This window comes from Suncus etruscus, chromosome 10 (assembly GCF_024139225.1).
Source record: "Suncus etruscus isolate mSunEtr1 chromosome 10, mSunEtr1.pri.cur, whole genome shotgun sequence".
NCBI lineage: Eukaryota > Metazoa > Chordata > Mammalia > Eulipotyphla > Soricidae > Suncus > Suncus etruscus.
In genome coordinates, this window is record NC_064857.1 from 97,746,577 (window position 1) to 97,758,757 (window position 12,181).

General features: G+C 41.7%; 1 protein-coding gene and 1 long non-coding RNA gene across 3 annotated transcripts in view; one reads left to right on the forward strand and one right to left on the reverse strand.

Moving 5' to 3' along the window:
* LOC126020055 (uncharacterized) overlaps window positions 1-12,181 on the reverse strand; it is a 1,004,964-nt gene that overhangs the window by 567,774 nt on the left and 425,009 nt on the right. The window lies entirely within an intron of this gene.
* PALS2 (protein associated with LIN7 2, MAGUK p55 family member) overlaps window positions 1-12,181 on the forward strand; it is a 110,544-nt gene that overhangs the window by 269 nt on the left and 98,094 nt on the right. The window contains exon 1 of one of the 2 annotated variants that reach the window (XM_049781446.1): window positions 660-844. The exons of the other annotated variant lie outside the window; for it this stretch is intronic. The gene's annotated coding sequence lies outside the window, so the exon portion shown is untranslated. Of the gene's footprint in view, window positions 1-659; window positions 845-12,181 lie in introns of those variants that run through there. 2 annotated transcript variants of the gene reach the window in all.

The following is a 12,181-nucleotide window of genomic DNA, read 5'->3' on the forward strand; positions in this document are numbered from 1 at the left end:
GGGTGCGGGCTCCGGCGCCGACCCTGCCGCCGCCGCTGCTGCTGCTGGGGCGGAGTGGCGTGGAAAGCGCGCAGGAATGGGAGCGGGAGGCCGCCGCGCCGGCAGCGGCAGCGTGGGGACTGGCACCTCCCGGGGCCGTGGGGCCGTGGGCGAGGGGCGATGCCGGGCTCCGGGCTCCGACTTGCCCGGCTTCTCGGCAACTCCTGCTGCCGCTTCCGAGGCTCGAGACTCCAGCTGTTGGCTCTGGGGCGAAGTGGCGCCGGGCCGAGCACGCGCTGCTCCCGGGGGCGTGAGTGGCCCGGGCTGTGCTCGTGATCCGGGCGCGCAGATCTGGAGCCCTCAAAGGTGCCTCCCTGCCTGGGCTTTAAAAAAAATCATTATTTATTTACTAATTAAAAAAATCATGGTATTTGGCGGCGTTGGAGGATTCTGCGGGAGTTGGTGGCAGGAGCCTAAGGTCGCCGTGGGATCACAGCATGTGGATGGGTGGGTGGGTTCTTCTTGGCAGAAAGACTTCTTTTTAACACTTGATTGGGAGTTCCATCTCCACCTCATTGGCTCCTGGGACTAGAACGCGGCGATTTCAGCCCTTAAACTCTCCCAGATTAGGGCTGACGCCGGTCTTTTGAGGGAGGGCGAACTGGGGACCAGGGGACCTTGGAGGCTGATGGGCAAAGCTCAGAAAATTCTCCGCAGTACTTGCAAACAGCCCGCTCAGGTCAAGCCAGCCACGTTTTCTGCTTTCCTGCCCTTTGGGGGATTGTTGGAATTTCACTTCTTGCTGCCTGCGCGAAGCCCCCGGGCACTGCGACTGGACTGGGAACGCTTGGAGGTGCGTGTCCGCGTCCTCACTGGGTGTCTGGCCCCCGCAGCCATTTCTTGGAGATGGTCTTTGGCCAACTTGGGCGTGTGCACTGTGCTGGGAGCATCACTCTTACAACGCGGAGACCCTACGTGGCGGCCCACGGGTGTAACGTGGACCTCCCAGGAATGCTGTACGTTTGACATTTTGGGCTGCAGCATCCTGGGCAGCTACAGGGAGCTGTCTCCTGCGGCTAAACTAACAATATTTTTTTTGGGAAAAAAAAAAACAAAAAAAAAAAACCTTTGGCACTTGTCATTCTGCGGTCCTGCGTCCCTGAAATCTGTCATCCATGTGGACGTTTCAGTGTCTGCTCCCTTGCCATGTTTCAGCATTTAAGGGCCGTACTTTAATTTCCACCCAGGGTTACATAAGATAAAGATGGGCACACTTTTTGATCGCTCTGCTCTTTTTCTATGAGAGGCCCTTCTAAACACCTTTAGGGGAGAATAGGCCTGTGTGTCCAATGTATTGCTCTTTTCCATCAGAAAAATCGAAATGAATTCTTTGGCATCCGAGATTGTGGTAAGCACGGGGGTGGGGGTGGGGAAAGAATTTAGGTACTTAAGCAAATCTGGTGGCACTATAGAAGACGGGATTGTTTTTTGTCGTTTTCTCAGGCCAACTGTTGGAATTAAAAAAAAACACTAATTTTTCTTAAGCATTCAAGAGCGCAGTTTGCTTTATCCCTGAGTCTTGTTTCAGGATGGAATTGTCTCAGAAGCTAATACAGCCTGCCTCCTTTTCTTTTCCACCCTCTTTTTAGCTAAAGATAATTGAAAAATAAGACATGTGGGGCTCTGTTTGAATGGAAGCTGTTTCTAAAATGGAAATTGTTTGAATATTTACTGTCCCTTTATATACTTTACTGTCTAATCATGGCTTGTTAGCAGAAAACAACAGATGTTTTATTTAAATAGCTTTTACATATTTTGACTCCCAAGTTTTGTTCGAAATAAGTAACATCAGCAAATTATTGATAGTTGCATAGATTTAGTATTACTGATGACTGAGAACTTACAGGTAATTCAGGTCTGGAGCTAGTCAAAGTATCTAATTGTAAATGCATCTGAAACTAAGTATTCAAGGAAGCAATTTTACTTTTTTTGTTTTGTTTTGTCTTTTGTTTTTCGGGCCACACCCGTTTGATGCTCAGGGGTTACTCCTGGCTAAGCGCTCAGAAATTGCCCCTGGCTTGGGGGGATCATATGGGATGCCAGGGGATCGAATCTCGGTCCTTCCTTGGCTAGCGCTTGCCAGGCAGACACCTTACCTCTAGCGCCACCTCGCCAGCCCCGCAATTTTACTTTTGATGTCACTTACTAGTTTTGCAAACTAGACTTATAACCACTGGCAATAATATTCATTCCCAAAGTCATTTACTTGATAAGGGACTTCATTTGTATCAGAACTCTTCTTGCAAGGGATGTGGTGGTATTGATTTCAGAAAGAATGGAGATCTTACCCATCAGATAAAACTAATTCTGGGATGTTTAAGGATGCTGTTAAGGGACTAGAGAGAGTACAGTGGTTAGTGGGTAGGGTGCTTGCCTTTTATGATGTTGACCCAGTTCAATCCGTTAGCACTGATAGAAGTGACTCTTGAGCGCAGAGGCAGGAGTAACCACTGGGCACCACCAGATGTGTTCCAAAAAAAAAAATGTTGGAGCTGGAGCGATAATACAGCAGGTAGGTAGGGCACTTGGCTTGTACGCAGAGGATTGGTGAGTTTCTATCCCTGGCATCTCATTTGGCCTGTTAAGTACTGCTAGGAATAATTCCTGAGTGCAGTTAGGGGTAACCCTTGAACTCCGTTGGATATTGCCCCCACCACCACCAAAAGCCCCCAAAAGTTTAAAAATCAAAAAGATTGAATTATTTCTTAAAAATCATGTTCACTTTGTTTTACCTCGCAAGTTCTTGACATTTATGAATATAAATGAATATAAACTTACTAATATGGTGCTGATTTTTCAGATTTTATTTTTTCATAGTAGGAGCCTATTTCTGCGTATGATGCCAGGGTAGTGTCATAGAAGCTATACTGCTTGCCTTACACTTGCTGCTGTTGTATGTTACCACTGGGAGGAGACGTTACAATTTAAGTTGACTATATTCCTTCTTGCTCTATCTACACTGGCTGCTAATCATCCCCGGGCACTTTGCCAAAGTGCTGGAAATGTGTTGATAAAGACGCACTCAGACTCAAGTTTTGGTGAAGGTGTTTAATGCCTTTTATTTCTTGAACTCACACACATTTACAAAGTCCTTCCCTTTATATAGATTGTGTTATTTAAGTCTGTATTTATTGGTCTACTCTTAAGTGGACTAACTAATAACATAATGAAAGATGAGATTCGTACATACATTCAAGCTCTTCCAAGATCTGACTTTACTGACATTAATCTTAGAAGCAGTGTAGTTATTATATGTTTAATGTACACACATATTGGTTGTTTGGAAAATCTGAAGAGAAGATCACTCTTGTAAGATGTTTTCTCTCTATATATATACATATACATATCTATATGTATGTATGTATATCATTTAAAAACAGACATCTGTTTTAAAAAGCTTTTAGAGGAATATTGAAGCATCTCCTATATATAACTGCACCATAGAGTTCTTCATTTAGGATTAAAATTTGCAACTGTGTTTGTCCTCCTAGTTGTAGTTATTTTCGAGATATACTATAGTCAGAAGCCTGGTTTCACATTTTCTAACAGTATTTAACCTTGTTAATGCTCAATTTCAGTTCCATAACAATACATATTTATAGTAGCTTAAGGTGAACTTGATTACTTTGAACATTTTTGCTGTGACCTTAGTACAATCTTGCTCAGAGTAGATTCATTATTAGAAGTATAGATGGGACAGAATTTGGAGTTTTCATTATCATCAAATCTTTCCTTTAAGATGGACTTGCATTTGACCTAAGGTTATTTTAAATTAAAGAAGTATAAATATAAAATGTGTACACACCATTTCAAGGAAAAAGTTCTTCTGGGGTTGGAGTGATCATATAGCAGGTAGAAAATTTGCCTTGCATGGAGCCAACTCTGGGTCAATCCCTGGCACCCTCAGACCCATCCCTGAGTGCAGAGTCAGACAACAACAATGTGTGGCCCAACACCAGCTCCTGCCAACCCCAAATGAGAAATCTCTACTTTAGTGATGTTCACATGTTCATTCCTAGCTAACATTAGAATGATGTTAAATAATTGGGGGTTAAGGAGGTGATTTCAGAAGACTTAATCTTAAAGCCAACACTGCTGCAAGTCAAAATGAAGTTTGTAGCTTTCCACAAAGCCCAATTAGAACTTTTGGAGATGATAACTGGTGTCCTCAATATTCTGGTGAAACTGTAAATGGATGCTTTGGTGATTGCAATCTCTAAGGAGTTTTAAAGTAAATTAAAAACAACAACAATAACAACAGGATACAGCGGGTAGAGCTTTTCTTTGCCTTGCATGCTACCACCATGGGTTTGATCCCTGCCATCCTATATGGTCCCTCAAGCTGGCCAGGAGTGATTTCTGAGTGCAGAGCCAGGAGCACCACCAGGTGTGATTCTAAAATGGGAGGGAGGGAAAAAGAGGGAGGAAGAAGGGAGGAAGGAAGGAAGGAATCCCAGAAAACCAAGAATATGCACATATATACATGTGTACAAGAGAAAAAAAGTTACCACATGACTTATCTGTACACTAAATTATGTTGCTTTGTTTTTTTTTTATTTGTGTGTATATTTGTTTTTGTGTTTTGATTTTAGTCTTGAAACAAATCCTTGCTTGGGTAAAACCACCAGGTTTTACGTATAAGATTCTTCCCCACTCTTCAGATCTACCCATTTTCTTTACTGTACTTATGTGGTTTGACTCTCAGTCATTGAGTTTTCCATATACTTTGTGTCTTTCAGAGCCTAGTACTTTGCAAGCTTCTTTGTAGCACTTAAAATAGAAGGGAAAGTGTTTTCTTATTAGCTTTTTATAAAGCCAAGGCATACTTCTATGCTTTTGAAATTTTCTTTAAGATGTGGTTTAGAATTTCACTTGATAAATCTACTTATCATTGAAATATTCATTAAAATTAGGGGTGAATAGAGCCATTAAAGATTGTTTATTATCTCATATATTCATGGAATTTTTACATGATTCACTTGTTCTTAGTAGAGTTGGAGATGTGTTTGGGTGAGCAGCTGAAGAGAATAGAAATAGAATATTTTAAGAAAAGTTTGATGAGAAAGGATGGGAGAGATAAGAGAGCTGGTAGGGCTCTTGCCTTGCATGTGGCTATCCTTAGTTCGATCCCCAGCATATCATATAGTCCCCCAGAACCGCCAGGAATAATTCCTGAGTACAGAACCAGGAGTAAACCCTGAACATTTGCAAGGTGGCCCACTACCCGCCCCATTTTAATTTCCAACATAATTCCACACATATTTGTAAAGCATGATACATTCCATTAAGTATTCCCTTTACTAGATGCATGAAGAAGAGAAAGCAAGACCTCTTTAACAAAGGGTATTTGGAAATCTGGATAGCCACATGCTCCCCCCCAAAGGAAGGAAAGAAAGGAAAAAAATCATCAGAACCCTATTTCATACCATTCATAAGTGATCACTAGTTAGATTAATGACCCCCTAGGTTAGATCAGCATCTATAAAATACAGTAAGGAAAGCATAGGCGATGGACCTCTGAAGTGTTTTTGCTGATTTGATTCCATTGGCAAAGACAACAAAAACTGGGGCTGGAGCTATAGGACAGTGGGTAAGGCTTACACAAGGCCAACCCTGATTCAATCCCTGGCATCCCATATGGTTCTATAAACCTGAGAGGAGTAATTATTGAGTGAAGAACCAGGAGGAGCCCCTGAGCTCCAGTGGGTGTGTTCCATGAAAAACAAACAAATAAATGGGTCTATGTAAACAAACAAAAAACTTTTTTTTGGGGTGGGTAAGCCTACAACTGGTGAAGCTCATGGATCAGTCCTAGCTCTACACTTATTAGTTACTCCTGGTGGTGCTCAGGGTACCCTATGGGATACTAGGGGGCTAGTCCTATACAAATGCTCTACCTGTTGTACTATTGCTCTGGCCCTGTGTTTTTTATTTCATTTGGTTCTTTGGGCCACAACTTGGTGCTTAGCAGGGCTGAGTCCTGTCTCTGATCAGGAATCACTTCCATCACTCCTGGTGTGCTCAAGTGGCCATATGTGGTACCAGGGATCAAATTCAGGTCAACAATGTTCAAGACAAGAATGATCTTTCTACATGTCCTATCTCTCCACTTCCCTCCATGTTTTTGTACAACTAAAGAAACTTGGGGCTAAAATAAGAAGAAAATATTTCTCTGAGATATATAAAGCACTCACAAAGGTCAACAATCAGAAAACCAAGAACCTCAACATAAAATAGGAGAGGAGAGGAACATTTTCACAAAGAGAACATATGGACAGCCATCTGAAAAAAAAAACTTCACCATCACTTATGTGGAAAATGCAAATCAAAATGTCAGTGTGATATCTCACAGCAGTGAGAATGGGGAGAGATAGAACAGAGGGCATGGTGTTTGCCTTGCATGCGGCCAACCTGAATTTGATTCCTGGTACCCCAGATAGTCTCCCCAACACTACAAAGAGTAATGCAAATACAGAGCCACGTGACCTTTAAACATTATTGGATGTGGTAAAAAAATGAGAGAATGGAAACATCAATGTTGGTGATGTGGTAGAAAGGAACATTCACAGTGTATAGGATTATAAATGGTTTCAGTCTCTATGGAAAATGGTGCAGAGATTTCTTTAAAAAAATGAAAGGAAAGAAGGAAGGAAGGAAGGAAGGAAGGAAGGAAGGAAGGAAGGAAGGAAGGAAGGAAGGAAAGGATATGCTTTTCTTGACCCTACAACTCTACTTTTTTACATCTAGCTCCCTCAAACACAAAGATGTTAATTCATAATGGTATATACCTGTGTTCATTTGAAGTACAGTAGCCAGGATATGGAGACAACCCCAATGTCCTGTGACAAGGCCAGGAAATAAAGAAATTGTGGTGTGGCCCACTACTCAACTACAGAGTCAAAGATGTAATCTTGAAGTTTGTTGAAGTTTGTTGCAATCTACGTGGGACTGGAGGGCACGGTGCTCAGTGCAATAAATCAGAAGGAGAACAAGTCGCTGATGAGCTCATTAATCCAGGATTTAAGTAACAAACATAGTTAAGGAATTGCATGGAATACTGGAATATGGCAAGCCTTGGTTTACGAAACAGATGACCAAGCATTGAGGGAAGTGAAGTCAGGAGGAGTTCAGAGGGAAGGTGAGTATCAGAAATTACTCAAGTATAAGATGACCCCAACTATTAATCCAAAACAAAGGAATTTCCTCATCTTTCTCTTTCTGTTAAATCTCCTTTGATATGGAAAGGCCCACCTGGATCGCTCTGCCCTGCAGTTTGGCAGTTTTGGCTTGGTTCTCAGAGATGACACTGAGAGGGTGAGGCCACTGACACCATGACTCCTGACTAGCTTGATTTATTAATCCTTTGCTGCCACTCTGCTTCTTCAGACCCACCTGCCTGGAGCTTGGCAATATGGTGTGTGGGTGATCTTACAGCTTATGAAATTTATTTTATACTTCAGGACACTGGCACTCTGATAGTAGTGAGTGTGCAGAAACTTGGTTCATCAAAGTCATAAACATTAACATATTGTAATGATGCTGCCTAAACGGTCCCAAAATAACCTCTAAGTCTGTGGAGTGCTCCTTTCCCTGCTTCTGGCCATGGCCCAGGGGTCCCCAACTCTCCAGCCCCAGAAGCACTTCACCACCTAGCTGAGCTACACACTGCAGGACCTGAACTTCCGAACTATCATTCTGAGGGGCCCCTGAGCCTAGGCACTTCTGGGAGACACATATGCCGAATGTGTAGCATGCGTACACATATATACACATGCCATTTTGGTTTTGTTTCTTGTTTTGGGGCCACACCCAGCAGCACTCAGGTTACTCCTAATGCTGCAGTCAGAAATTACTCCTGGCAAGCTCAGGGACCAAATGAGATGCCCAGGATCAGACCTGGGTTGGCCATGTGCAAGGTCCTACATGCTGGGCTATCGCTCTGATCCCAACATACACTTTCTTTTTAATGTCCACTTAATCTCTACATGGCTTTTTGGGTTCTATGCCATCTAGGTAACTTAATCCTGTTCCCTTGGTCTTTATTTCAGCCGATTGATTTCTCTATATTCATCTCTTTGCTCTTTCATTGTTTTTTTTTAAGTCTTGTTTCTTTTGCTATAATGAATGTTCAAGTTAGCTTCTCCTGAGACACTTTTCTTTCTGAGAAACTCTTAGTAGCTGACCTCATCCCCAACTTTTTTTTCTGTACATAAAAAAATTATATAAGAATACTTAAATGCAAGTACTCTTAAGTGAGTGCTCTCTGTGCTGTGCCCTTGCATGCATATTCAAGGTTTTATGGTTTTGAACATATTCTTTTTTTCTCTTAATATCAGGGCTTGGAATTTAGACAGTCAGGGCTTAGAATTTAGACAGAGTTGGCTTAGTACGGCCATGGCTTCTGAAATATTACTGATTACTTGCTAGGTTTTAGGAGTCAGGCATAAAATTCTTCGATGTTGTCACTTCTCATCAAAAGCAAAATAAAACAAACAAAAAAGTAAATGCTTCTGTCTCTGTGTTGGTTTTTTGTGACAGCTTTAAGAAATTACCACAAACTTGATGACTTAAAAAATTTGGGGCTGGAGAGATAGCATGGAGGTAAGGCATTTGCCTTGCACGCAGAAGGTCGGTTGTTCGTAACCCGGCATCCCATATGGTCCCCTGAGCCTGTGTATTACATACATCTAGGGCCCATTTGGTCCAAGAAAATCTCTTCATTATAGCACTACATCTTTAACTTGGTTTTATTAGCTAAGACACTTTTAGGGTCTTTACATAACATTTGTAGACGGGCTCCAAGTGAGTTTACTAAGACATAAGTATTTTTTGGAGACCATTGCGTTGACCACACTGATGATTCAAATGAGCCAGCATAGAGAGAGAGGCCGATAAAGTCTTCTTGCTCTATGCTCTTCTCTTTCTATTTCTCAGCCAGTGACAGTTTTGCTTTCCTTCCCTCACTTCTCTCTTGGATACCTGGTTGTCAGAAGTAGGAAAGGGCCTCTGCCAGAAAGGATCAGAATTTCTATGGGGAATGCATGGGGCTGTCTTCCACAACCAAAAGTGTCTGAGAGCTGAGGTTAAACTGTTTATCAGTACTTTTAAAGAGAGCTCTGGGCTAATTTTTTCTTATGTATCATTCCTGGGGAAAAAATTATACCAAAATCAACACACAAAACTCTAATCTGATTTGGTCCTGACTGCCTGTAATTACTGAATGATTGAAAATTGAGTTAAGTAATGGAGTCATATATGTGATTCATCTTTTTTGTTTCTTTCTTTCTTTGTTTTTGGGGAGGTCACACCCGACAGGGTTCAGAGGTTACTCCTGGCTCTATGCTCAGAAATTGCTCCTGGCAGGCTGGGGAGTGGGGGACCATATGGGATGCTGGGATTCAAACCATTGTCCTTCTGCATGCAAGGCAAACACCTTACCTCCATGCTATCTCTCCGGCCCCCTGATTTATCTTTTTTCTGAACCTCTGGCCAACATTTCTATGTAGAAGAATGTATTATGACTGATTTCTAACCATGAGGGAAGAACTTAAAGCCTGCAAAGGGACCTGAGTATAGGAATGTCCTTGTGTTTCATGACCTCTTAGCTGTGTCCAGTTGTTTTGCTCTGCTTAATTAAGCAACAGTTTGGTCACTTGTTTTCTTTTTTTGTGACTTGTTTTCTTTCTGATGCTTTCTGCTTGGTTTTCACAGAAGGAATACAATAACTTCCCTGGTCTTGATCAAGTATAGTATTTGTGTGTGTGATATACAAAAAGATAGATAGATTACAGTAGGCAGTTTTTTTTCTGTTTTGTTTTTGTTTTTGGTGATGCTCAGGGGTCACTCCTGGCTATGCGCTTAGAAATTGTTCCTGGCTTGGGGGACCATATGGGATGCCAGGGGATTGAACTGCGGTCTGTCCTAGGCTAGTGTGGGCAAGGCAGATACCTTACCGCTAGCACCACTGCTCCGGCCCCTAGGCAGTGTATTTTTATAAGAATTAATTACTCACAAGATACAGGAAATATAGCACACAATTTTCATCTATAGTTTATTAGCTAACTTCTATTCTAATCTGGTAATACGGGTAGAACTATTGCCACAGTTGCTTGTACTTCTTGTATACTTAGGAAATAACTTGAAATTATAACAATAGTTTTTCATTTATATAAATACCTTATTGTCGTTAGTTTAATGCTTGAATTATTCTTCTAGTAAAGAGCAGATTGACTTTATTAATGGTAATGTTCTGCTAAACTATACTGTGGCCCTTACTGCTTCTTAGATGGTTGTCTGTTATAGAATGTCTTGGGCTTAGGTACTTCATTTTATGTCTCTCTTGAAACAGAAGAGTCAGAGACTTCAGCTTTTCTTTTTTCTCCCTTTTTTGACTTTTGAGTCACACAGAAGTTCTCAGGGGTTACTCCCAGCTCTGTGCTAGGAATCATTCCTGGTGAGTTTGGGAGACTGGGGTGTCAGGAATCGAACCTGTGGCTGCCTGCAATACTTTCACTCTGGCCTGAGATTTCAATTTTTCTAACTCTATCCAGTTCTTTGTTTGGGATACACCTCTTTTGTTACAGATAGTGTTAGTGTTTTGGCAGGCATGCCTGCTATTACTACTAAACTTAGTATTCTTTAGTTCCAAAGTAGTGTGTGTGTGTGTGTGTGTGTGTGTATGTATGTATCATAGGGGCAAAGTGATAGTACAGTGGGTAAGGTGCTTGCCTTGCATGCAGCCAACTGAGTTTGATCTCTGGCATCCCATACAATTCTCTGAGTCTCCCAGGAGTCAGCCCTGAGTTATCACCAGGTGTGGTTTCCAAGCCTAAATAAATATATAAAATTAAAATAGCGTATACACTATCTTCTTTACAGTGTTCAGTATGTAAATGTGAGTATTTTTTCTTACCATGTGATACTGTATACTCTATTATAGTGGATTAATATTAAACTTGTTTCTAAGACCAGAGAGCTAGTACTATGGGTAGGACACTTGCCTTGAGACAGCGGCCTAGGTTCAATCCCAGATATGGTCCCCTGAGCATTGCTGGGAATATATCCTGGACACAGAGCTAGGATCACCACTGGGTATTTGGTCCCACCTTGCCTACTCCTCAAATTTTTTTTCCAGCTATTTTTATTTTGCTTGATTCAAAACTTTTATATATTACACGAATATAAGCTTTGTCTCTTTTAGTGATTTTAATTTGTGTGGTGGGTATACCTAGTGGTGTTTAAGTGCTGCTCCTGGCTCTGTTCTCTGCGCCAAGGATACAACCTAGTTCTCCTGTGTATGCACTCAACCCACTGAGCTAACTCTCCAGTTCTAAGTAAAGAGTTTTTTCTACGCACTTTGTGGGTTAGAGTCAGAGGTAGTCCAGATGAACCTGATAGCTCTGCCTTGAGGTATTTCCAGCAACAGAGGCACTGGAAGATGGTGAGTTAGAACATGACCAGGCCAAATGTGGGGTCCTGAGCCGAGTCACTATCCTGTGCTGAAGTGATTCTGACAGCATTTGAGGTACCTCCCTAGTAAAGGAAAGGGAAAATGAATGAATAGTGAAGGAATGGGTGAATGAAGGAATGAAGAGTCTTGGCTTTGAAGTCATCCAATCAGTCAGGTGCTGTTCGCTAAAGTTAATGACTCTTAATTAAATTAATTAATTAAATCATGTATTTGTACTCAAAGCTTTGTTCCCTATCTCTGCACTCAGGAATCACTCTTGGCAGAGCTCAGGGGGTGCCAGGGATTGAACCTGGTTGGCTGTGTGTGTGCAAAAATAAATGTCCTACTTACTGTACTATAGCTCAGGCTCAAATGAGCCTTATTTACTTATGTTTTGGGGAGATACCTGATTTTGCTCAGGGGTTACTCCTGGGTCTGTGCTTAGTGATTACTTCTAATGGCGCTTAGGGATTATATGGAGTGCTGGGGATCGAACCTGGGTTGACTATGTGCAAAGCAAGTACCCTACCCACCATACTATCACTCCACTTCCCATATGTCTTATTTTTATATGACATTTCCATGTGTTTACAAAGGCAATTTAAATATGAGAGAGGTAGATGATGTAAACCCAGATAGTTATCTAGATACTTTCAAATAACCTACATTTTATAAAAATTTACATGATCCTGA